General features: G+C 51.0%; 1 protein-coding gene across 4 annotated transcripts in view; it reads right to left on the bottom strand.

The window, feature by feature from the left end:
- Positions 1 to 26,016, bottom strand: part of CEP290 (centrosomal protein 290) — a 3,224,991-nt gene that overhangs the window by 2,967,455 nt on the left and 231,520 nt on the right. The gene's annotated exons all lie outside the window — the stretch shown is intronic.

Here is a 26,016-nt window from a genome sequence, read left to right on the forward strand (position 1 = left end):
AAGATGTAGTCTCCACAGACATTGGCCTCTGCATAGGGATTACTCTCCTCCCTCCGTAAGAGTCTCGCTGACCCGTAGTCCACTCTGCGCCCATGTACATCATCTGAAACAAAGAAAATGTGTCCCCCTTTGATTGTGGCATTCAGATGACTTTCAGCATTACCTGAAGCCAAAGAAGGGTCCATGTTTGCTATAGTTTTAACAGGAGATACCAAAGTCTTTCCAGTAGACATATAGGCAGAAATTGTGTTGGCGTGGCTTGAGCCCATGGAGTAAAGAGGTGCCTGGACGGAGCTCCCGTCATGATGCTGTTGCAGATCCTGAAAACGAATGGTACATGGTGATATATGCAACGCCAAATACATCTGCTGATGCGTGAAGCAGTTCCCCAGCCCCGCTGTTTAACAGCGACCGGAATCAGAATCAAATGGCTGAAAGAATCAGCCTGTAAGTGAGGGCCCCGGTGGGACCAAAATGGCGGACGCTGCCACAGCTCTGCGATGAGGCGGGAGAAGGGCCTTGGCCAGCATGGAGCCTCTTACACTTGAAGCAACGGGTGGGGAAACAGATTGCCACCACCCCGGCGAGTGCTGCTAGTGCGACAGAAGAGCAGCAGAATAGGGACTCTAGCTAGCCCCATCTTGACGGTTCACTACGTTGATGACAGGTACACATCGTGGAGACTCGAACTGCGCGAAGCTGGTAGTCCCGATCCTCACGGCGGGCCAGGCAAAGCTATCACAGAACCCAGAGAGTGCTGAGCGGGGCTGGGCAGGATACAACGGCTAGTACACGGACGCTGGAAGCTAACGGCACACCCAAGATTGTGAGGAGCAAAGTGGCGGTTACGACGGTGGTAACGACCCCACCGGGACCGCTGGAGGCGATAGCAGCACAGCTGAAGGTGCCTCTGGGAAAGGAGCAGTGCCTGCAAGACTTGCAAAGGGAAAACACCTGGCTATAGGGACGAGCACTGTCAGTCTTGGGCAGCCGTGACCGAAGCGGAGGTGCCAGGAACAAGACATGCTGCACTTGGATAGCTGCTGCGGACAGAGTGACACACTGCAACGAAAGTTGCTAGACTGCGAACCAACGCTGGACAATGCACACCACACCCTGAACTGAGCCTCCAGGGACGAGCTGGTAACCGACATAACTGCCTGGTATCCACGGCGCTGTCCCACGAGATAAGGGATATTGCTGCAAACCTTAACTCCCAGGCTAACGGAACGCTTGTACAGACTTTATGGCAGGTAGAACCTGAGACCAATTTATCAATACAAACTCAGAGCGCGCGTGGGTGCGCTTAATGGCGAAGTAGCACACTGAGCTGAAGGTGATTAGGAGGCCATTGAGTGGGGTTGGGAGCCTGCAGCTTCTCCCTCCAACCTAACCACTGCAGGGGCACACAGATACTCGCGGACAAGATCGTCCCACTTGCGTGCTACTGCTGAGACACTGCAAAGTCCAGACCCAGGAGACACGGGAGTTAAATTAAAGCAACTCACTGCTGTGCAGCGCGGTGACACGGCCCGACACACGCCGCCTCGGGGCGTACAATTACACATGAAAGGGCGACCAATATGTGGCTTCATGGTTCTGGCTGGGTAGCTCTCCCCGGAAGGTGGCAGTGGGGCTACTAAATACGTATCTGCGCATTAGTGCTGCTACTAAAATTCACACGTGGCATGCAACGACCAAACAGTGCCTGAGTTGAAGAAATGTACAAACTATTAGCACGAACGTAGGCCAGTGAAGCCTGCTGTGTTGCGGGTGGAGGTGACACGCTGCTGCGCCCAACGGCGGGGTCAAGGCGCCTAGATACAACAGGCAGATAGCCTGTACTAAGGGTAAAACAACTACTAAGGTACACAGCTGAGCCACTCTGAGCGCGACTTAGCGTAGCAGGAAGGGCCTGCACACTGGGTGGCTTGCACTCGTGGTACAAAAGAAGACTTGCAAGGCGCTGATAAGAGGTGCTTCAAGGATTAAAAAGCGAAAGGGCGAGCAGTGGACCTGAGGGGCGTCTTGGCCTGAACAAAACGACTTCTGCACTAAAAAGTACTACAGACTAAAAGGTTGATGCGCAAACAAAACTAGCAATCCTGCAAGAGCGACCCCAAACTGCCGGCAAAGTGAGATAATGACTAATTTAAGTGGGGAGCAGAGATTTGAGGCAACCCCAGAGCACCCTACTCACACGGAAGTTAACAACCGTACATACGCAGGAAAGACGGCCACCGGGCTGCTGCGAAGACCCTACTTTTGCACAAACAAAGCAGGGCATGTCCCCATCCAAAGGGAAAACAAAGTCCACAATCATGGACTACTTTAATGCAGCCAGGCCCCGTGAACCATTGCAAGGCAGAACTGCGTCGCCTGATACGCAAATGACTCTGGAAACTGGCGATAAAGACAACCAAGTGCTGGAAGCAATCGCAGCGTTCCAATCATTCATAGACACCAAAATTGAGGAGGTCAAAGTTGACATGCACCTCATGAGACAAGACATGGTCAACCTGACAAAAAGGTAAGAACTACGGAGGCGGGATTAAAAGAAACAACGGAGACCATGAAGGACCTGGAACTGAGGGTGAAAGACTTGGAGAGGAGAAGAACAAGTTGCTCTCTTACCTGGTAACGTTCTTTCGATGGGATGGTCCAACGACGTATTCCATATCTATGACAGTAATCACCACAGCTGTGCTGCTTCGGAAAATCGTCGGCGTCTGCGTCCTGTGTCGATACGCCGCCCTCGAGGACCTCCTCCGACGGCCAACGTCACTGGATGTTATAAGTAGGACGCACAACGCCCATAGCCTCAGTTGTAGTTTTTTTTCCCCAGAATGTGTGGCACCAGTCTTGTGCCAGTCTAACCACACAAAGCCTTGCAGAAACGTAAGCTGCAATCGCATAAGAAATTCTGTAGCGGGGAAGGCAGGGAGCGAGCGATATGGAATACGTCGTCGGACCATCCCATCGAAAGAACGTTACCAGGTACTAGAGTAACTTGTTCTTCGAGGGGATTGGGTCCTCTGACTTATTCCATATCTATGACAGATACCCAAAGCAGTACCAATGCAAGGAGGTGGGAAAATAATTTAGAAAACAGAAATTTAGAATGCCCAATCAAATTGCAGAGTAAAGGACCGCCTTGCCAAAGGCCAGATCCTGCCCATGGATGGAATCGAGGGAGTAGTGACGTACAAAAGTATGGACCGAAGCCCAGGTGGCTGCATCACAGATGTTACGAATAAGAACACCCCTCTGTAGGGCAGTAGTGGCAGCCATACCCCTGGTAGAATGGGCCCGCAAGCCGACCGCTGGGTCCTTACCCGCCAAGCGGTAACACTCAGAAATAGCCAGAATAATCCAGCGAGACAAAGTCTGTTTCGTCACAGCTTGTCCCAAACGCTTTCCAGCGTAACCAATGAAGAGTTGATCGTCAAATCTGACCCGGGACATGCGTGAAATATAAAAGCTTAATGCTCTCCTAGGATCAAGCCTATGGAGCCTCTCCTCTTCCTTACCAGGGTGTGGAGGAGGATAAAACGCCGGAAGAACAACCTTCTGGCCTAAATGAAATTCCGACACCACCTTCGGAAGAAAGGAAGGACGAACTCTAAGGACAACCCTGTCCTTATGAAACACAGTGAAGGGTGGCTTAACTGAAAGTGCCTGTAACTCACTCACTCTGCGAATGGAAGTGACCGCAACCAAAAATACAGTTTTAAGAGTCAACAGTCTCAAAGGCTCAAATGGAGCACCCATCAGAAATTGGAGAACAAGGTTCAAATCCCAACCGGGCATCTGGAAAGGTGACAGAGGGAACACATTAGTGAGCCCTTTCAGAAACTGAGAAATTAAAGGAATTTTAAAATAGGAACACTCTTCAGACGAGCTCTTAAATATGGACAGCACCGCCAGGTAACCTTTAACGGTACCCACTTGCAAGCCCCTGTGGGTCAAAAAAAGCAAAAAAAGACAGAACCATGGGAATGTCACACGCAAAAGGATCCACATTCTTAACCCTGCACCTGTCGCAGAACGTACGTCAATGGTACAGTGACTTTGTTGCGGGCCTCTGGCCGAGAGCAACACCTCCATCACACCTTCAGGGAGGTCCCAATCCTTATACCTCAACCTTTCAGAAACCAAGCGTGAAGGTTGGGGAATCTGACCTCCAGATGGAGAACCTGACCCCCCCTCCCCCCATCCCCTACCGAGACGATCTGCTCTCACGGAAGACGACGTGGAGGGCAGATGGACAAGTCGAGAAGGTCCGGGTACCACGTCCTCCGGGCCCACGCCGGAGCAATGAGAATCATCCGGGACCAGAACCTCCGTAACCTCCGCAGTATTTGTGGGATGACGGGGACTGGAGGAAACGCGTACAGCAGTGGGAATGACCACTCCACCACGAACGCTTCTCCTAAGGCTCCTTTTGGAGGAAATTCCCACGAGCAGAACCTCTCGCATTTTCGGTTGACACTGGAGGCGAAGAGATCCACTTGAGGGGTCCACCAAAGGGCGAAGATCTCCAGGAGAATCTCCCGAGCCAACTCCCACGTGAGAGATCGCACTCTGCCTGCTCAGAGCGTCCGCCGTCTCATTTTCGTCTCTGGCCAGATGAACTGCCGAGATCGAAACTTCCTGCTGGATCGCCCAGAACCAGAGCTGCATCGCCTCCCTGCACAGAGGAAGTGACCCTGCCCCCCCTTTTTGTTGAGGTAGTGCATGGCCACTGTGTTGTCCGTCAGGATCAGGACATTCTTCCCTTGCACAGTCGGCAGAAAAGCCTTCAGGGCTAGCCTGACGGCCTTCAGCTCCAACAGATTGATATGGAGTCTGGACTCCGACGGAGATCAACGACCGCTGACTGTCAACTTGTTGGCATGAGCTCCCCATCCCGTGAGGGATGCGTCTGTCACGATCGTCACCTCCGGCCAGGGTAGCCAAAATGGAGCCCCCTTCATCAAATTTTCTTTGACGGCCCACCACAGAAGGTCCTGGACGACCGAGGACGGCACCTGAACAGGGTCCGACAACCTGCCGGAGGACAGACCACTGGAGCTTGAGTGCCCATTGCAAAGATCTCATCCGCAACCTGGCCTCTGGCACCAGAAGAATGCAAGATGATATGAGGCCGAGCAATCTCAAGAAACGCTGGGAGACTCTGGGCAAGCTGAAACCTGTGCACCATCTGCTGAATGTGATGAGCCCTCATCTGGGGAGGAAAACACTGCCCCAGGTATGTGTCGAGCACTGCTCTGATGTACTGGAGCCTCTGAGTTGGTGTCAAATGGGACTTCTTTAAGTTGAGGGAGAAGCCCAGCTTGTGGAGGGAGTGGCAGGTGACGGACAGATGATCCAGGACTTGCTCAGGAGAGCGCGCCCTGATCAACCAATCGTCCAGGTAGGGGTAGACGTGAATCCCTCTTTCCTGAGGTGTGCTGCCACCACTACCATGAGCTTGGTGAAGACCCTCGGGCGGATGTCAATCTGAACGGCAGGACCCGAAACTGAAAGTGCGTGTCGCCAACCGCGAACCTCAGTTACTTCTTGTGCTTTGGATGTATCGGCACATGAAAATAAGCGTCCTTGAGGTCAAGAGACACCAACCAGTCCTGAAGTTGAAGGGCCTGGAGGACTTGAGAGCAAGTAACCATCTTGAACTTGTCCTTACTGAGGAGTTTGTTCAAACCGCGCAAGTCCATGATGGGTCTCAATCCCCCGTCTTTCTTGGAAATAAAAAAAAAGGGGAAAACATCCCTTGTTCCTCTCCGCTACAGGCACCAGTTCTATGGCGGCTTTCTCCAGCAGGGATTGAATTTCCTGCACAAGGAGCGGATCCGGACTCTTCAAAGAGAGAATCCCCGGTGGATGGTCGCAAGGCCTCTGCCGAAAAGGAAGACAGTAGCCGTGGGCTATGATCTCCAGAACCCACACATCTGAAGTAATCGCGCACCACTCTACAAGATGCTGCGCCAGCCTTCCCCCAACCAGCGAACCATGGGACATGGCCTCATGACTGAGCTGAAGCGGCTGCGGCGTTGCCTGAGGGCAAAGAGGCAACAGCCCGAGCGGCCTTGGCACCTTGAGTACCTTGTTTTCCACCTCTGGCACTCCTACGGTGGCCCCTTTGACTGGCAGCTCCTCTCACTTTACCAAAGGATGAGTAATAATGAAAGGACCCTCCCCTCCATTGCTGTCCCCTAGGACGAAAAGGCAGAGGTTGTCGAACTGCAGCGCCCAACGACTTTGCTGCAGCATTGGAGGTCTGCAACCTCTCAAGACTCTCGTCAGCCTTGCTGCCAAAAAGATGTTCCCCGTCAAAGGGCATGTTGAGGAGCCGGGCCTGCACATCAGGAGCAAACCCCAATTTCCGCAACCACGTAAACCTGCGTATTACGGTGCTCGCCGCCATGGACCGGCTGATGCAATCTACCATGTCCAAACCCGACTGAACGGCCTCACACATGGTATCCTTGCCATCCTGAACCATGGCAAGGAAACCATCCCGTTTGTCCCCTTTGGGAATATGTTCAGCCGCTAAGGAAACACAGTTCGTTCCACAGAGTCTGCGTGAAATGTGACAAGGCACATACGGAGTCGGCCGCCTGAAGCGCCATACCCCCTGAAGCAAACACTTTCTTTGCCCAGCCATCAAAATGCTTGTCGTCCTTATCAGGAGGGATGGTAGGATACGATGCCTGCTTTGCCGGGGCCATAGCCGCCTGCACCACCAAACTCTCCGGCGTAGGGTGCTTGGTCAAGTAGCAGGGGTCGCTACTGGCTGGGCGGTAATTTCGCGGCAAAGACTTGCCCACTGACGGGAGACTCTCCAGAGCAGTCCAAGCCGCCGCCGCCGCCCTCCTCTGTAGAGCCATATGGAACGGCAGTACCGGGTCAGTTGGCGGACTTTGGTTGAGGATATCCGTAAGGTCATCCTGAAGAAAATCCCTGGGGGAGCAGATCACCCCAAGTACTCGGTGACCCTGGACATAAGGCGCCGGTACAAGGAGTCGGCATGAGTGCCAGGCTTAGGCCTACAAAACTCCACCTCCGGAGAGGTGTCCAGCCCACTGGCGTCATGCCGGGACTGCCGCAGGTCCTCAATTTGGCTATGGCATGAGAGAATCTTGTCTGGCACCGTATCAGGAACCATGCCATCATCAGAGCCCTCATCCACCTCTGAAATAAACTCAAGATGGCGATTACGAGTGCAGAGCTAGCAGGAAAAGAACTTGATCTCATTAAATGAACAATGGTGAGCGAGCCGCACTGGGTGAGGGTGCCAATGAGATCGACAGAAAACATCCTCTGATCACAGTGGTGCGCCGAAAACACGCACTGGTACACTGCCCCATTATAATGCTGTTTGGGAGTAGTGCTCCACGGAATGTAGTGATGCACTAGCGCTTGGAGGGCACTGAAAGCCTGCTCTTCTATCATAGGGGGCCCAGGAACTGATCAAACATTGTTGGCCTTAAAAGTAGCCGGGACCTACATAAGGATACTGGACCCACACTAAAGCGCTGCCAGGCGACACAGACATTTGGGTATACTGACATTTTAGTATCAGGAGTGAGCAACAATCCAGCCCATCCTGGACAACTGCCGGATGCTGGTACGGTAAGGAGAAAGGCGGCAGACATTGGGGTGAACACGTAACACTAAACGCATTATAAGCCTGAGTTACATTGGTGGCGGAGAGGGGGGTGCACCTAGCGGCCTATGGGAACAAGTGAACGGGGTGCTGACTACAATAGCCAGAGAGAGTACATGGGAGGACACGACCCACTCAGAGGATAACATAGTGCACGCCACCATAGATGGCAACCCTCTGAAGACGATGTGCTTGGGCCCGAGCTGACCTGGTGGTGCCACCGAAATACCGGAATACGGTACTGGCACGACACGGAGAGACTGGAACTGGAAACGCAGACAAGGCTGCACAAGCTCAGTAAAAGGACCCAAGTCCGGGAGTAAACAACCCACAATGGAGGTCTTTGCTAAGACACAACGGACCACCACAGCTATAACAGAGCTGAGAACCTCGTGGGCGACAACAATGGCGGACTTACGAACGGCCTTGGAGAACAAAATCGATGCAGTTAGAATCGAAGTCACCTTGCTGCGACAAGATGTTAGAGCGCTGGCTGACAGAACAAGCAATCTAGAGAGTGCTGTGAAAACCAACACAGACACCAGCACAAACAATGCGAAGGAGGTTCATATACTAAAGCAACAGGTGGCTAATCTTGAGAACCGAGCAGAGGAGGCGGAAGGAAGGGCAAGACAAAACAACATCTGTGTGGTTAGCCTGCCGGAGGGAGAAGGCGGCCAGGACCCCACGGGCTATGTGGAGACTATGATCCTGCAAGAGATAGGAGCAGACAAGCTCTCACAGGGGTTTACGGTTGAACGAGCACACCGGGCCCCGATTAGGAAACCGCGGCCCGGGGCTAGGGGAGTGATTATCTGGGTGGCGCCACACGTCCCATTTCAGCTGCTACAGAAGCTGGTTAAGACAGACGGGAGGATGGTCATAATGAGGGGATTGGTGAAAAAAGGGAGATAAGCGTTGTAAATACGTACGCCCCGAACCAAAATACAGCGGCATATTTTAAGACATTGTGCAACAACCTCAGCATGTGTGTGGGGAGTACAGTGGTCTTGGGGGGTGGGGGACTTTTTTTTTTTAATATTTTTATTTTATTTTATAAAATCAAACAAACACACTACAACTGTTTCAAAACATAGAAAGCATCATATTCCAACACATTTTCAAACTCCCCAACTCCCCCTCCCTCCTTAAACTAGAGCCGGTTCTCACATGTCGTTTAAGGGAACATCATTGGGTGGCACAATACTTAGGCAGCCATCATCCGGGTCCTCTGTTTCGTTGTCACCCTGGTGAGGGTTTGCCAACGAGGCCACCAATTGCCGCCAGGCCAGCAAGGGCCCTACTTCCTCCTCGCCTCCCCCTAGTGACCGCTTCAAACCAGACTACGGATTCAGCTTCCGCCCACCTCAAGAGGTCTGACCACCATAACTCCACCCTAGGTCTGTGGGCCGCCTTCCAGCCCATGGTAATCCTACGTTTGGCCAAGACATAAGCCAGGTCCTTTATCTTGCTTTTGTGTTTCAAATGCCGTGGTCTAGGGAAAAGCCCAAGCATGCATGACCAGGCCGATTCCACATCCAGCACCACCCCCCCGCCCCCCGCCGGCCAGTTTCGTCTTGACCTCGTCCCAAAATCTATGCACCTCCGGGCAAGCCCAGAACATGTGTAGCAATACCGCATTCACCTCCCCACACCTGGGGCATTGCTGCATAGCTGATCCCCCAAACTTTGCAATCTTCCCGGGGGTTAAATAAGCCCTGTGGGTAACATACAGTTGAAGCTGTTGGAATCTCACGTTCCGGGACACCTTTTTGTGGTACCTTTGAGCCCGTTCCCACTGCCCATCCGTCATGGGTCCTCCCACCTCCTCCTCCCAATCTTGTCTTAATTGGAGCAACTCCTTCCCTGCCCTTACTCGCAGGAGCTTGTATATTCTCGTGCCCACCCGCCGATACATCATACATGGTTTCCAGGGAGGCGTCTGGGTCTTTCCGCTAGCACTGTCTCAGGCCATCTGTTTCTAGTCTTTTTCACAAGCCTAGTGTAGGTTATATATTGGCCACCATGTACTCCCGTCTCTTCCTGCAGCCGCTGAAAGTCCACCGCCTCCCCTTCCTGCCATATGTCCCCGAGGGTGGCTAGGCCTACCTGTTCCCAGTATCTGCGGACCGATTCAAGTAGTTGGGGGTCGCTCCCGCACAGCGCCGCCAAAGGGGCCTGCTGGGAGTACGGCTCCGAGTCCCCCCCAATCTTCCATGTCCTGTGCCAGATCTCCCAGCCCAGCCTCAGCAGCCGCCCCTTGCCCACCAGTTTGTCTCTGCCCAACCACACCACTTCCATCAGAAAGTATGGGGCTGTATCTCCACGCAGGAGCCTGGCTTCCGCCGAGTCTTCAGCCGAGAGTCACCTGGCCACGTACTGCAGCTGCCCCGCCAGGTAATAGAGTTCGAAATTAGGCAGGCCTATCCCCCCCCCTGTCACACGGGTTCTGGAGCTTCCACAGAGCCACCCTATTCCTAGAGCTGCCCCACACGAAACCCCTACACACGCTGTGAAGTTTCGCGAATAGGCTCCTGGGTATCAGAAACGGGATGTTTACGAAGAAGTGCAAAAGTCTACGCAGGACCACCATCTTGAGCAAGGCTGCCCTCCCCATCATGGTCAGGGGCAATCTGGACCAGAATACCATGCAGTTCTTGATCCCCTCAATCGCCGTTTCCGTGTTGTGCTTGTGTTCTGCCTTGACCTTGTGGTAAATATTTATTCCCAAATACCTAAATGTCACGGCTGCCAAGGTATTGGCAGGACAGGCAGTCTCTGCACTGGGACATTCCTTTATCTGCCCAAGGAGAACAGACTGGACTTTCCAGGGTTCACCGATATTCCCGAGAAGATGGCGTACCGTTCTATTACCTATAGCACGTACTGTAGGTTTTCCTCTGGGTAGCGCAAATAAAGGAGCATATCATCCGCATATAATGATGATATCAGATGCTCTCCACTGGCAGTGTTTATGCCCACCTCCCCATATTGTTGTCGCAGGCATATTGCCAGCGGCTCCAATGCCAGTATATATAGCATGGGTGACCAGGGGCATCCCTATCTGGTCCCCCTGCCTAGTTGCCAAGAATCTGAGACTATGGACCCTGTCTTGACCCTCGCCATCGGGGTGCTATAAAACAACTGGACCCATCTGAGGTATCCAGGTCCCATTCCGTACCCCTTCAGGACCGCTTTCAGCCAGGGCCATCGTACCGAGTCGAAGGCCTTGACCGCGTCTAACGACACTATAGCCAGCTCACCCGTGTCTTCCTCAGTTTGGTCTATGACATGGTGTAGCCTCCTGTGGTTATCGGTGATGTTCCTACCTGGAACATATCCCGTCTGATCTGGGTGTATCAGTTTCTCAATCACCCTCTTCAGTCTATTAGCCAGAACCGCCGTGAGTATTTTGCTGTCCTGGTTAAGCATGGACAACGGTCTGAAAGACCCGCGCTCCACGGCCGGTTTGCCTGGTTTCAGGAGTGGGATGATTACAGCCTCACGGAAGGACAACGGGAGTTCTCCCTGCTCATAGGCCTCGTTGAAAGTAGCAAGCAGTGGCAGAAGCAACTCTTGCTGGTATGTTTTGTAGAACTCGCTGGGCAGCTCATCCGAACCCGGCACCTTGCAAGTGGGCAAGTTCTGAATCACTACCTCCAGCTCGTCCGAGGTGACGGGTGCGTCTAACTCAGAACGTTCTAGATCATCTAAGGTGGGCAGCTCAATGTCCCCCAATGTGTCCAGTATGTCTTGACCCATATCCTCCCCCGTATCCTCATACAAGTGTCTGTAAAACTTAAGGAATTCCTCATTTACCTCTTTCTGGGTGTTGCATATGCAACCTCCCTCGCCCTGAATCTCACTAATCACCGAGCGGGGGGGGTCTCACTCTTATACAGCCAAGCCAGCAGTCTGCCCGGCTTGTCGCCCCCTGCAGGTATCCTCTCCGTATATTTCCTTTAGCTGAGTCTGCACAGTCTATCCCAGAGTGCGCTGCAGGACAACTGTAGCTCCTCTACTTTGGTTCCGTTATCATAAGCGGTGCTCTCGCAACGCGTGAGCTCCTCTAGCTCCCTTTCCGCCTCCCGGAGCTCCCTTTCCGCCTCCCGGAGCTCCCTTTCGACCCCCCCCCCTGTAGCCCTTTAGCTTGGGAAATGGCTACCCCACGCACCACCACCTTAAACGCTTCCCACAGTGTGCCCACATAGCCTACGCTTCCCGTATTTGTATCAAAGTATTCTTCAATGGCATCCCTCAGGCCCTCCCGAAACCCCTCATCCTGCATAGCCTCGGTCCTAAGTCTCCATGTGGGGATCCGCGGTCGTGGGGGCTGGTGTCTCCAGTCTACCACCAAGGGCGAGTGGTCCGACAGCACTCGGGCCTTGTATTCCGCTCCTTCTATATCTCTCACTATCTCGGCTGTTACAAACACGTAGTCTAACCTTGTGTACAAATCATGTGGCGGTGTGTAGTGCGAGTACTGTCTATCCTTGGGATGTAGCCTTCTCCACGCATCCTCTAGGCCTAGGTCTTTCAGTAAGGTACTCGGCGCTTTAGCCGCTGGTGCCGTTTTTCCTGCCCTGTCCTTGGGCCTGTCCATTCTGGGGTCTACGGTACAGTTAAAGCCCCCCCCCACACACTACCGTACCCCCTGCCAGGGGGCCAAGTTTACCGTAGAGGGTCCTAAAGTAAGCTGCTGTATCGTTATTGGGGGCATACAAATTTATGATGTGCACTTCTCTGTTTTCCAAGAGACCCGTTACCACCACCATTCTACCCTCCGGGTCCACCGTAGAATCGAGCACCCGAAACGGCACGTGGGGCGCCACCCAGGTGACAACCCCTCTGGCATACGCAGAGTACGCCGCCCCCACAACAGTGCCCTTCCATTTCCTCCTGACCACCTCCAGCCTTTCCCTAGTGAGGTGGGTCTCTTGCAGCAGGGCTATGTCTACGCGCATCCTCTTTAAATACATCATCACTTTGTTACGTTTAAGGTAGCTGTTGAGGCCCCGTACATTCCAGGTCACGATTCTGAGATTATCCGATGCCATCCGGTCGGTCTATCTCCATCCCGCCCCTTCCCATAATGTTCCCCGCGTAGGGTCGTTTCTTGGCTCTTTCCCTTCTATTCACGAACAGTGCCCCCCTCCCCCTTCCCCAACCTCACACCACTGTACATAACACCCCCTCCCTCCCCCTCCCCGACAACCACCAACAATAGCCCAGCTCCATCCCTGGACCTCAGGCCTACCCACGTCTGGACCAGTCTCGTGACCAAGAACAAGGACCCTGCGGGGTGTCACCAATCTAACAGTGACCTAACTAAATATACTATTATCGGGTGCAGAGGTTGCTCCCCAGGAGCTCCCAATCATCTATTTAGGAGAAGTGAATTCAACGGGACCCGCCGGCAGATGCCGTGACTTCCTCCACACAAGCACAATATCAAACTATATTCCAGTCCCAATGTCATAGCTATGGCCTCACGGGTGCCTCTGCCACGTGCTACTTATCTCCAGCCGCTTCTGTCTGGTCATCCGATTCCTGAGGTCGACCTTGCATATCCAACCATTCCATCGCTTCGCCCGGCGTCTCAAAGAAGAGGGATCTGTTCTTATAAAACACCTTTAACCTGGCGGGTAAAGCAACATGTAGAGGTGGTCTGCTTCTCTAAGCCTCCTCTTCACCGTTCCAAAGTTCATTCGACTCCGTTTTACGAGCAGCGTATAATCCGGATACGCCGTTATATTCGCTGACCCCCTTTCTATCGTGCCTCCTTTCCGGAAAAATGTGAGAATCTTCTCGCGGTCACGATAGTTCAAGATCTTCGCGATCAACGGCCGCGGGGGGGGCTCCTGGGGCTGGTCTCCTGGTCAGGGCCCTGTGCGCCCTTTCGACCGCGAACCCCTGGGTCAGCTCCCCGCCTGTAATCTCCTGCAAAAGCATGGTTTCAACGAAATCCGTGGGGTTCAATCCTTCCATTCCCTCCGGTACCCCCACTATGCGAATGTTGTTGCGCCTGGCGCACCCCTCTGCCTGCTCTGCTCGGTCCTCCAAATTGCCCACTCGTTGCACGAGGGCATGAAGCTCCTTGGCGTGTGTGTTGCACGCCTCCGTGGTCGGGGCCAACTCCTTCTCCACCTCTTCTCGGACCGCTCCTATCTTAAGGCTTAGGCCCTCTTGCAGCTCTTTCATGGCTAGGCCCAGCTTCGTTTCCCAGGCCACCTTCAAGTCCACAATTGCTGCCAGCACCTCCTGGATAGTACCTGGTGGGTCCGTTGCCGCCGCGGGGGTTTCTTTGCTCTTGCCCCCTTCCGCGCCTGAGGGCGACCTAACGTAGGTCTCCATCGTGGGCTGTTTGATCCGGGGTCGCACCACCTTGGAGGACATCCTGCGGCGTCGGTTGGGCCCACGCGCCCAGTTGTATCCTTGCGGGGTTCGCTCGCCGGCCTCTTCACAGCGAGGTTCCGCTGGACCCGGGTTCACTCTGCTAGCCCATCACGATCCAGGGCCTCTTCAGTGTGGGCTTGCCCTTATGTTTTTGCCTTCTGCCAGAGGCGCATGCGACCCGTCTGTCTGGTTGGGCTTGCCCACGTTCCGACCAACTTCCTCAGCTCATCCGACCATTTATGGCCCTTTGTCCACAGACGGCCATCTTGGGTGCTCCCCTTCCTTTGCGTGAGCGCCACCTTCTTCAGAGTCTAGTTCCATGGATATGCAGTCTCGCTGGTAGGGAGGGCACTCGCCATGTGCCCCCCACTTTCATACACCTTTGGTTACACTGTGGGCTCGAAAGTCCGCCAAAAACCATCACTTCTTCCCAGGATCAGGATCGGATCATCAGGAGCTCCTCCAAGGAACGTCCTCTCACGTAGCCATCAAGCCACACCCCCCAGGGGGACTTTAACTGTGTATTAAACCCTAAGGTAGATAGATCAGATGGGAAAACGGATAGACCTGCACCAGCTGCTAAAGCGCTGCTGATACTGCTGAAAGACTTTGGGTTCGAAGATGCATGGAGGGCACGACACCCCCCAAGAGAGGCAATATTCTCATTCTGCCCCGCAGCAGTTACATACAAGGCTAGACTATGTCTTTGTCACACCAGAGATACTGACAGAGATCACGCACGCTGAATATAAAGCGAGAGTCCTTTCGGACCACTCGCCTTTGATCCTTGGATGGCAATATCGTCCCCCGAGGGCGAGGATACCGACATGGTGCCTCAGAGCAGAGGCAATGAGAGACTCCCTCTTTAGGGAGGATATGAGAGGAAATTATTAACTATTTTGAGACAAATACTGGCAGTGTGGACTCGGCAGGCACATTGTGGGAGGCCTTTAAGGTTGTGATGAGGGGAGTAGCTATAGCGAAATCCAAAGGACTGCAAGGAGGGATCCTGACTGATCTGCGGGAATCGGAGGGGGAATTGGAAAGGGCACTAGAGGGAGGAAATAATAATACTAAAGAAGACACTGAATTGATACTCAGGCGGCAGCAGAAATGTGCTGGGCACTGGGAGAGACTGGGTAACCTCAACTATAAAAAATATATAGAGAGACAGCATGCGGGAGGGGATAAACCAGGGAGAAAAACATCATGGGATCACTAAGGGCGAGGAAGCTTGGGGGACGGGGGGGAGGCGGGCAGACCAAGTTTTAAGGTCGCCAGGGGTTGGGAGGGGGGTGGGGGAAAAGGGGAGAAGGGGGAAAGGGATCCTCAGGTGCTGTACGAGGGGTGAACTAGAAGTGATCCGTGCATCCGGGCAACAGACATGGGGAAAATGAGTGGGAGAGGGCAACTGTTGGGGGCTCATGAACAACGGGGACAAGGGTCTAATCACAATTCTAGTGGGTAACGCATAATGTTAGGGGCCTGAATACCCCGCTGAAAAGGAAAAAGCTGGAGCAATTTACGAAGCGGGGAAAACCGGACTTTCTGGGATTACATGAGACACATCTGCTCCGCAAGGACCAGAGTCGCTTAAGGTTGAGAGGGTTCGATCAGGTGTTTCAGGCGTCTGGTCCCACGAAGTCGGGGGGTGGGGGGTGGCGCTGGCCATAAGGGGCACGGTGAACTTCCGCCTGGAAGACACCCTAAGGGACAAGGAGGGTAGGTTTGTTGTGGTAAAGGGCACAATTGAGGAAGAGATGTATACAATAGGGGTGATCTATGTGCCCAACACAGGGCAGGACTCCTTCCTCTGCAATCTCATGAGGAAAATAGGTGACTGGGCAAGAGGCCAGATAATCATAATGGGGGACCTGAATATTGCTTGGAACAAGGTCAAATACAGGTCAGGAGGGACCAAAAGCCGTGGGGGAGGGGCGGTGGCCTCAGCGGAACTCTGGGACAAAGTAGAGAGCATAGGGTTGAGGGATGTCTGGAGGGAATTGAAGGGGGACGAGGAGGGCTACACATTCCTCTCTGAAGTTCATGGGACCCAGTCCAGAATTGACTACATCTGGATCTCGGCCAATCTGGTGGGTAAGGTCAAAGAGATAGAGGTTGGGCCCATGGGAATAACAGATCATAAAATATTGTCGATGCACCTGGAACTGGGAAAGAGGAGGAGCGGGCTGTGGGGTTGGAAATACCCAGAACATCTGCTGAGGGACCCTGTGGTAAGAGAGGAGATAGAGGGCAAGATGAGAGAGTTCTTCGATAATAACAAGAGAGGGGACACGGGTGAAGACACAAAATGGGATGCACTTAAGTCCACATTGAGGGGGGAAATTATAGCAGCTAAGGCACAGAGACAGAAACAGCTACAGGCCCTGGAATCCCGGCTAGAAGCGGAAGTCGCGGAGGCAAGAGGCAGGGTAGCGACAACCCCAGCAGGATTAACCAGAGGGACTACAGGAGGGCAGTAGGACAATTGGGGATCCTTCGGACCAAAAAAAGCAGAGGAGGCCTTGCTTTTTGTGAGGCAAAAATGTTATGCAAGAGGGAATAAGGCGGACGCACTGCTGGCTCGCCTCCTTTGGGGAGCTGCCCCTAGAAACACAATCACGGCGCTAAACTCAAATAGGGGAGAAAGGGTTACTCGAATAGAAGATATTCAAGAGGCCATGGCCGAATTCTACGAGACCTTGTATGCTTCACAGCACCCCTGCAGCCAAGCCCAAGAGAAATTCTTGGAAAGGGTTAATCTGCGTAAAATTGAGGGGGACGCCCAGATTGGTTTACAACAAAAGATAACGGAGGAGGAGGTGAGGGGGGTTATTCGGAAGGTGTCCACAGGTAAGGCCCCTGCCCTGATGGGTACACTGCGTCCTTTTATAAGACCTTCGCGGGAGTGCTGGTTCCACACTTGACCTACCTTTTCAATTTTTTTCTAGGTAGTGGGCAAATCACCCCGTCCATGAAAGAAGCCAAGATCTATCTGATTCTGAAGGAGGGCAAGGACCCCCTTGAAAGATCCTCCTATAGGCCAATAGCGCTCATTAATGTAGACGCAAAAATCTACACTAAAATCCCGGAGAATAGGCTCGAGGGGCTCCTCCCGGATTTGATCCACCAGGATCAGGCGGGATTCATGAAGGGGAGGCAGACAGCGGATAATATTAGAAGGGTGGCCCATCTGGTGGAAAAGGCGGAAAAGACTCGCACACCGGCGGTATTCCTGTCCTCAGACGCTCAAAAAGCATTTGAGCGGGTGGAGTGGTCCTTCCTTTTCAAAACCATGTAAAAAATGGGGTTAGGAGGCGCTTATTTACATATGGTCAAGGCAAACTATGAGGGCCCGCGAGCGAGGGTGGTGGTGGTTAACGGGGCTTTAACTAGATCATTCCAACTCGGAAGAGGCACAAAACAGGGATGTCCCCTATCACCCCTTTTGTATGCAGTTTACTTGGAGCCCCTCCTGCAGGCAATTCGGGAATCTGAAGGAATACAGGGAATACCGTTCGGGGGCAGGCAGCACAAGGTAGCGGCCTGTGCGGACGACATGTTGCTTGCCCTGACCAATCCCATAGAGTCGAGCATGCAAGCCAGGCAGCTACTAGAAGACTTTGGGGAAGCATCAGGCCTACGCATTAACATGCACAAGTCCGAACTGATGGACCTGACACTGGCAAGCAAGGAGAGGGAAGAGTTAAGGGGGACAACGCCCTTTGCCTGGCGACCAGGGGGAATTACGTATCTAGGGGTGAGAATCACTCCGGTTCTACATGGTTGGTATGCAGCCAACTACCCCCCTCGTGCAAAGAATTAAGAAAGACCTCCTTAAACGGCGGAACCTGCTGATCTCCTGGCTGGGGAGGCTAGAGGCACTTAAAATGGTTACCCTGCCGAGGCTGCTTTACCTTTTCCAAGCTATCCCGCAGGCAGTCCCAGCCAGCATCTTCAAGGAGCTCCAGGCGATAACAAATGAGTTTATATGGGAGGAAAAAGGGCAAGGGTAAGTAGGATGCAATTTATGGCTCCAAGAAAAGGGGGGGGGCTAGCTCTTCCCAACTTCTGTCAATATTACGAAGCTGCCCAACTAAGGGTGATCAGGGAATGGCTGCGGGAGGGGGAAGGAAAACACTGGGTCCAGATGGACAGAGCGGTCACGCGACACAAACTGGGGGAGGTCCTGTGGCTACCCAGACAGCACCGTCCGAGCCATATGTACCTTAGCTCGATCACCAAACTAGTTGCAGATAACTGGGACAGACTGGTCCAACGGAAGGAAATTACAACCTACCCGTCCCCCTTCACCCTCATCTTCAACAATAAAAACTTTACCCCGGGGTTGGAAAGAGGGGCATTCCGGAACTGGCAGGAGGGAGGATGCCGTTGGATGCGGGATATGTTTATAGGAGGGGAGATCAGTTCTTTCGTAGATTGTAAAAGGGACTTCGCACTGGGGGAAGATGAACGGCTGAGATACTCACAGCTGTGACACTGACTTCTATACCCCCTAAATAAGGAGGCGGCCACTAGACCACCGACCCTCTTTGAGAAATTCCTAATGACCAACGACGGCTCGAAAGGCCTTATCTCGCAGCTTTATAAGATCTTGGATGAGGCTACCCCGAGGCCACAGTGGGCATACATGGGAAGGTGGGAAAAAATTCTGGGCAGGGAAATAGAGAAAACAGAGTGGGAAAAGCTCTGAAGAAAGATCCCCAAACTAGCGAGAGCCTCACAAACCCGGGAGGCCTGTGGCACTATACCCCAGCACGCCTGCGCAGGATCTACCCTGACTCGTCGGGAACTTGCTGGAGAGGATGCAGCCAGGAGGGCACTGTGGCACATATCTGGTGGCGATGCCCAAAAATAGTCCCATTCTGGGGAGACAACAAGCAGGCGATGGAACAAGTGTTTGGGGCAGAGGGAGGCATACCCCCGGAATGGTCACTACTAGGCTTGAGGCCAGCAGAAGGGCCGGCAGGCTCTAGGGGCAGGGAAAGAGATGCTCACTCTAGCAGCAATGACAATCATAGCCCAGAGATGGAAGAGCTCGAACATATCAATGTTTCAAGAATGGCTGCGTAAAGTCTGGGAGATAGTAGCTATAGAATGGGCCTCCTATGCAATGAACAACACAATACAAAACTTTGCGGGCGAGTGAGGTGAGGTCCTTGCCTTTCTCAGAGACGATTTCAGGATCGCGTGGCGCCCGCAACGTTTAAGACTTTTGGATCTGGAATAACCCCAATCAGACACTTTGTGGTAACAGGGAGCAACAGAGACTTTGGAACAGCACTGGGGGGGAAGGGGGGAAAGGGAAGGAGGGGGGAGTTATGGGGATTGTTAAAGTTGTTGAAAATTCAATAAAGAGAATCTTAAAAAAAAAAAGAGAAACCCCTAGACCTACAATTAGAACAATAACAAGAGAAGACGGAGGGCGGTCGATACTCAAGTTAACCAGGAGTTTGCAGACTATGGAGATGATGGGGAGGATTATCACGTGACGATTGTAGAAACATTGGAGGACATAGAATTGCCGCAGATTAGTGCTGAGGAAAGAGAGAAGCTGGATGCCCCAATCACTTTAGAGTTAGAGGAGGTGGGGAGACAGTTGCCCACTAGTAAGACCCCGGGGGCTGATGGACTCCCAAGTGAATTTATAAAGCATTTAAAGGAGAGGTGCTTCCCCCTCTGTTGGATATGTTGAATGAGGCATATGAGCTGGGCAGACCGCCAGAGTCACTTAGAGAAGCGATTATAATACAGCTACCCAAACCTAATAAGCCCGGGCAAAGCTGCGGTTCATACAGACCCCCGTCAATGTTAAACCAAGACAGTAAAATACTGACAGCTGTCTTGGCAAATAGATTGAGGAGAGTCATTGGTAGATTAATACATCCGGACCAACAGGCTATGTCCCTAATAGGAATATATCTAACAATCTTAGAAGGCTCCATAGAGTCATTGAATATGGAAACGAGAATGACGGTGAACTGGCAATTGTGTCACTGGACGCAATAAAGGCCTTTGACTCTGTCAAATGGCCATGGTTGTTGGCGGCCCTGGCTGGCTATGGGATGGGTCCTGGATACTTAGTGGGCTAAAATGTTATACAGTGAACCGTTAGCCAGAGTTAAAATTGGAGCAGTGATATCGGAAAGGTGGCAACTCCGTAGGGGCACCAGACAAGGCTGCCCGTGGTCCCCTATGCTCTACATATTGGCTCTGGAACCCTTAGCGATCTACTTGAGGCAACAGTACGACACAATAGGCATCGCTGTGGGGAGTGAACGACATCTGATATCCTTATATGCAGATAAGGTGCTGTTGTATCTGCGACACCCGGAGGAAAACCTCCAATATATTTTGGAGGTTATGGAAAGATATGCGGGGGATGTCTGGTATAGCGGTGAACCCTCAGAGGTCCAGCATGTTCCCATTAGGCGGATATAAAGGGATCCCCTTGAAACAACTACCGGTGTTAGATACCATCGGTGGTTGCCACATTTCGCTATCTAGGGATAGATATATACCAAATGGTGGAAGAAGAGCATAGGTGCAACAATGAGGTAGCCATTAAGAAAATCGAAAATTGTATGAGGTTCTGGATAAAGCTGCCTTTAGCAATGATGGGGCGTGGGGCGATGTAGAGAATGGTGGTCCTGCCTAGGCTTTTACACTACTTTGGGAACATCCCATACTGGATACCAAAGAAGTTCTTCACTAGATTGGACAGCATGTGTGGGGACTTCCTGTGGCATGGAACACGGAACAGAGTGGCTCTCTGGAAGCTACAGAATTTTTATGAGAGAGGGGGTATTAAACTGCACATTTATGAAGTCTATTATGTAGCAGGCCAGCTGCAATATGTGGCCAAATGGCTCTCTAAGGAGAGTACCTCAGAATCCAGGTTGTTTAGACAAGATTGCGCCCCATTTTACTTAAGAGAAATGATGTGGCTGCCTAAGGCAGAGGTGGAAGGGCGTCCCAAGATCATGGTGCTTGGATGGAGGATGTGGCACAGGGCCTGCCAGATGATGGAGAACCCGTCCCCGTGTTCCACTCAAATATCACTGGTTGCAGTAGCGGGTGGAGAATAGCAGTTACGGATGATAATCAGAAACCATTGGGAACCGGTTGGGATAGCGACCATGGGAGATATATGGCAAGAGGGGACCATAATGGATTTCGAGGTGTTGAGGGAGGAAACCGGGTTACATACAGGCCATTACATCACGTATCAGACTGGTGCAGAGAATTAAGAAAACATGGCCTCAATTGGTACTGGAGGAAGAACCAGATGCTACTATAGACTTAATATATGACATAGCAGAGGGGGTTAGGAGGGAGGCACGAGATATCTAGAATATACGAGATGGTGATGTCCAAAGTGGCAAAGGAGGAAGTACAATTGAGGCAAGATTGGGAAGGAGAAGTGGGAGCCCCGATGGATGATGGGATGTGGGAACGAGCCCGAGGGTATCATAGGAAGGTGTCGAGGAATGCTAGACTAAAGGAGATACAGCTGTATATTACGCATAGAGCATATATGACACCCCAAAGTATATCTAGGTTTAAAAATGCAGGATGGCAAGCATGCTCTAAGTGTGATGAAGAGAATGTGGGCATGGTGCATGTGTTTTGGTTCTGCCCAGTTATTGAGCGCTTTTGGAGCGAAGTGGCACACAAGCTAGCAGAAAGAGGTGTTAAGATCGTGGTGGATACAGTGTGGGTCTGCTTATTAGGGGGGTTCCCTAAGCCACGGAAACTTAAGCATGTGAGCAAACTAAAGGACCTGGCATATGCACTTGCAAAGAGAAGAATTGCTATGGGATGGAAGACATGCCACAAACCACGAGTGGAGGTATGGTGGAAGGATTTGAAGAAATGGGCGGAGGCAGAAACTATGGTATGGCTGGAAGCTAGCAATGTAGGCGGGGAGGAGGAGACTGAGACCCTGATGGCATGGAAATTATTAATAGCAGAATTATTTGGGTCAATGCGTGACCCAAGGGAACCTATGGAAGAGAACACCCTGGCTCAAGACGCGGGAACAGAGCGTTAGAGGAAATGGGCTCGTAACAGGGGTGGGATATGGGAAGCAGTGAACACAATCAAGCGATGTATAATTGAAATGTTATTGTATGCACTGCAAGTTTTGTTTGTATTGTTTGTTAAATAACTAATAAAAAAATAAAATAGAGCTGAATTGGCTGACTCTCCCTGGCTAACCAGTGAAATTAAGCCATCATCATGTGCAGATTGATGCAAGAAAAACCAATTGCAACATATTGTGGATATCAATACATTATAAACATGAATAAAACATTCCAAAAAAGTCCTGGTTAGAAGATACCAGTTTAAGGCTGATGTAGAGGAGCCTACGCCCTCCACTTGCCTGAGTTGAAAGAAAGCGTGGATAGCCAACCGCTATTGTTCTGATGGTACAACACAGTACCCAAGCGAAGTTTGGCACAATGGGTGGCACATTCCTCAAACTTAATAGTAACCTCCTTCTAGCGGTTCTTTCCACCAGCAACTGCATTATGGTCTGCTGCCACTAATTTACTGACCTTATATAAGAAACCCATTTCAAGCATGGCTTTCCTTTTGGTATTGAGGTCCTGTGCCTTATGTTTCTTTTCAGCTCGGGATGATTTACTTAATGACGAGATTTCGATGACATGTGCCTTCAAATATTTCTGCCATGCATTTTGGATACATGTAGGTAAGAAGCTTTTCATCTTGCATTTCTGCTTAAAGGTTCTTTTCCTTAATGACAATTGAGGGTTATTTTAATGTTTCTTTTTTCTTCGGGGGCTCTAGCTGCTTAAAACTACAGACGTGCACCAATGTGTGTACCCTTTGCTATAAATTAAACACTCAAGTCTTTGGTGTCATTTGCCTCAACTGAATCATTCTTCCTGTGAGCTAATATACCGTTGGCATACCACAGTTTGCCTAAGAGCACAATATTCTATTCGGGTAAGCAGTGCTGAATTGCGCTGTTCCTTTTCGCTGCACCTTGTGCAGGATTCCAATGATTTCAGACTGGGCGACTTCTCTGCACTTTTGCTCACATTTTCTTATGTACTAAACCGCTTGCATTTTCCACTCATCTTGATGCAAAGGGTTATTATTTTCTTCAATTTGATGTTTTGCACTCCCCTAATGACCACATTGGGTGATGGGTCCTAACACTTTGGGTCTGTCCTTGGTCCACTCTCTCTGGCTCTGATAACCTAGCTTTACTGATTCTAATAAGCTGTAGCGCTACTACAAACTATGACACCTGTATACTTTTCCAGACATCCATTTAGTGTCATACGTCCTCTAGGGCTGAACAGAGAAATCCTCTACCCGATTAAGATGGTACACCCCTTTAATTCCACCGAAACGGCCATTGTGCCAAACTTCCGCTTGGGTACTGTGTTGTACCATCACAACACTAGCAGTTGGCTATCCAAGCTTTCTTTCAACTCAGGCAAGCGGAGGGCGTAGGCTCCTCTACATCAGCCTTAAACAGGTATCTTCTAACCAGGACTTTTTGGAATGATGTATTCATGTTTATAATGATGTATTGATGTCCACAATAAGTTGCAATTTGTTTTTCTTGCATCAATACGTACATGATGATGGCTTAACTTCACTGATTAGCCAGGGACAGTCAGCCAATTGAGCTGTATTTTCTGTTTTGCAAAAACATAGATCCCTCTTGGGACTAATATTGTTTCAAATCATGTTTAAACTGTTTTCATACTTACTGTTTGTGTTTCCTCACAACAATATTTTCTCTGTTGCCAGCTATTCCCCATTTGGGATTATGTTCAAATTTACATTTAGATATTTTCACAATCACTGTTTAATCGTAGAAATAATAGCAAGTTGCTCTATTTTATTTAGCTTTTCTATTACTTTTTGATTTATCTGCACTGTATTAAGCCGCAATGTCGATTTCATGAATCTAAGACAATTTTCCTTTGCACAAAAAAAATTTCAAAAACAATTTGTTGTACACTCGATTTACTTTTTCTTTTTTTCGATTTTGGCATCGAGACCCTGAATACTCACAGGGCTTATGTTACAATATATATAGACAGGTAACAGATCTGTACAAAAATGTGATTAAATCACCACTTAATGCAACATCTAAATAGCATAAATTGTACTTACAAAGTTAACTAATTTCATACACGGGAACACCTGTTTGTGCAATCTCGCTTGCTCCATTTTTGTTCCAGTTGTTTTGGAGTTCCTCTTTGTTTTACTGAGAGTAACACTGCAGCAGTGGTGAAGGGTCTACAGAAATCTATGGTGTTCTGGCCCAGGTTACCGCTGTCCCTAATGGGCAAGGTAGCCATTACTAAAATATTTTGCCACAATTTCTGTACCATTTTCACAACGTTCACTACTATATCAGAGCCTCCTTTTTCCGTTTGCTAGAAGTAATACTACAAGAGTTCCTGTGGCGGGTAGCCCAACATAAACTGTCACGTACCACACTGTGCCTACCTTACAGAGAGGTGGGGATGCAACTGCTGGATCTTGAAAAATATTACCTTGCAGCACAACTTAGTTTTGGAACCAGATGGCTCTCAGATGATGTCTCATCTGAATCTGAATTGTTGCAACAACTGGTAGCTCCCGCACGTCTCGAAGAAATATTATGTGTACCGCCAGGCTGCATGGAGAACACCCCCATGATTGTAACACTGGGTAGGAACTAGGAAGGTGTGGTACAGAGCCAGGACGCTATTAAACCTCCGGCACCCATATTCACCTGAGACTCCAATAGCCGCCGATGTCTGCAAAGACAGAACAGACCTAGCAGTGGTGAGGTACTGGGAAAGATGGGGCATCTACACTTGGGGAGATGTATATGAAGAGAGAATCTTCAGGGAATTTGACTCCCTGCGAGAAAAGGAAGGGCTGCCTAATGGACAGTTTCTGTGGTACCAGAGGGCTCGGCGGGTGGCTGGAGGGAACTGGGAGAAATGTCGTGAGGAACCGGCAGCGAACCCTTTCGCTGACCCTAATGCACAATCTGAGCGATGGCTGAAAGCCAGTGTCTAGACTGAATGCCCTACTGATGGACAGACCCAACCCCAAAAGTGTGACGCTGAAAGGGAGGTGGGAAGCAGACCGGGGGTAGCAATGACGGAAAGCGAATGGGAGAGGGCCCTGGCGTACCGTCGCAAAAGTATAAAGGAATACCAATACCTGATTTCAGCTGATACAGCTATCTATACAACACTGCACAGGGTGGCTAAATTCAACGAAAACACAGGCTCTAAGTGCCCCTGGTGCGGAATGGAAGAAGCAGGGCTTATGCACATGTTCGGGGGATGTGTACAGGCACAACAGCTCTGGCAAGGGATAGAGCAAGGCTGCAGGAAAGCTGGGACAGTATGATATGACTGGACCCCAAAGGAATGCTTGCTAGGAGTGTACCCGAGAATTAGCAAAGTCATACGTGTGGTTAAGTTCATGGACATGGTTTGCATATTGGCCAAAAGAACCATTGCAATGGCTAGGAAGTCAGTTGGGGGAGTGCAGTATGTACGCTGGAATAAGGAACTCCAGCGCTGGGTTGAGGCAGAAACCAAGGAATGGGGGCACAGGGGTTGCCAGATCTGAGGGGTTGCCGGATCTGAGATGAACCCTAGCGACACTTATGAAGCCTGGAAAACACTGGGCTGCGACATGTTCCATCTATCCGATGATAAACCCCCATGAACACACACTAGATTCTCCGGGACAGTTAACACTGAGGGAAACTGAGCAATGGAGATGCTACCTTAGGGACCGTCCCCTGATAGAAAACCACACTTACATCACATTGAACTGTGCTTACCTATGGAAGGAAAATGGTGTCTGAAAATATAAGATGTCTACCAAGTGAAGATTTCTTTTGTTAGTTATTGTGTTATGTTATTGTTCAT

Source organism: Ambystoma mexicanum, chromosome 12 (genome assembly GCF_040938575.1).
Source record: "Ambystoma mexicanum isolate Mex_15411 chromosome 12, UKY_AmexF1_1, whole genome shotgun sequence".
Classification (NCBI taxonomy): Eukaryota; Metazoa; Chordata; class Amphibia; order Caudata; family Ambystomatidae; genus Ambystoma; species Ambystoma mexicanum.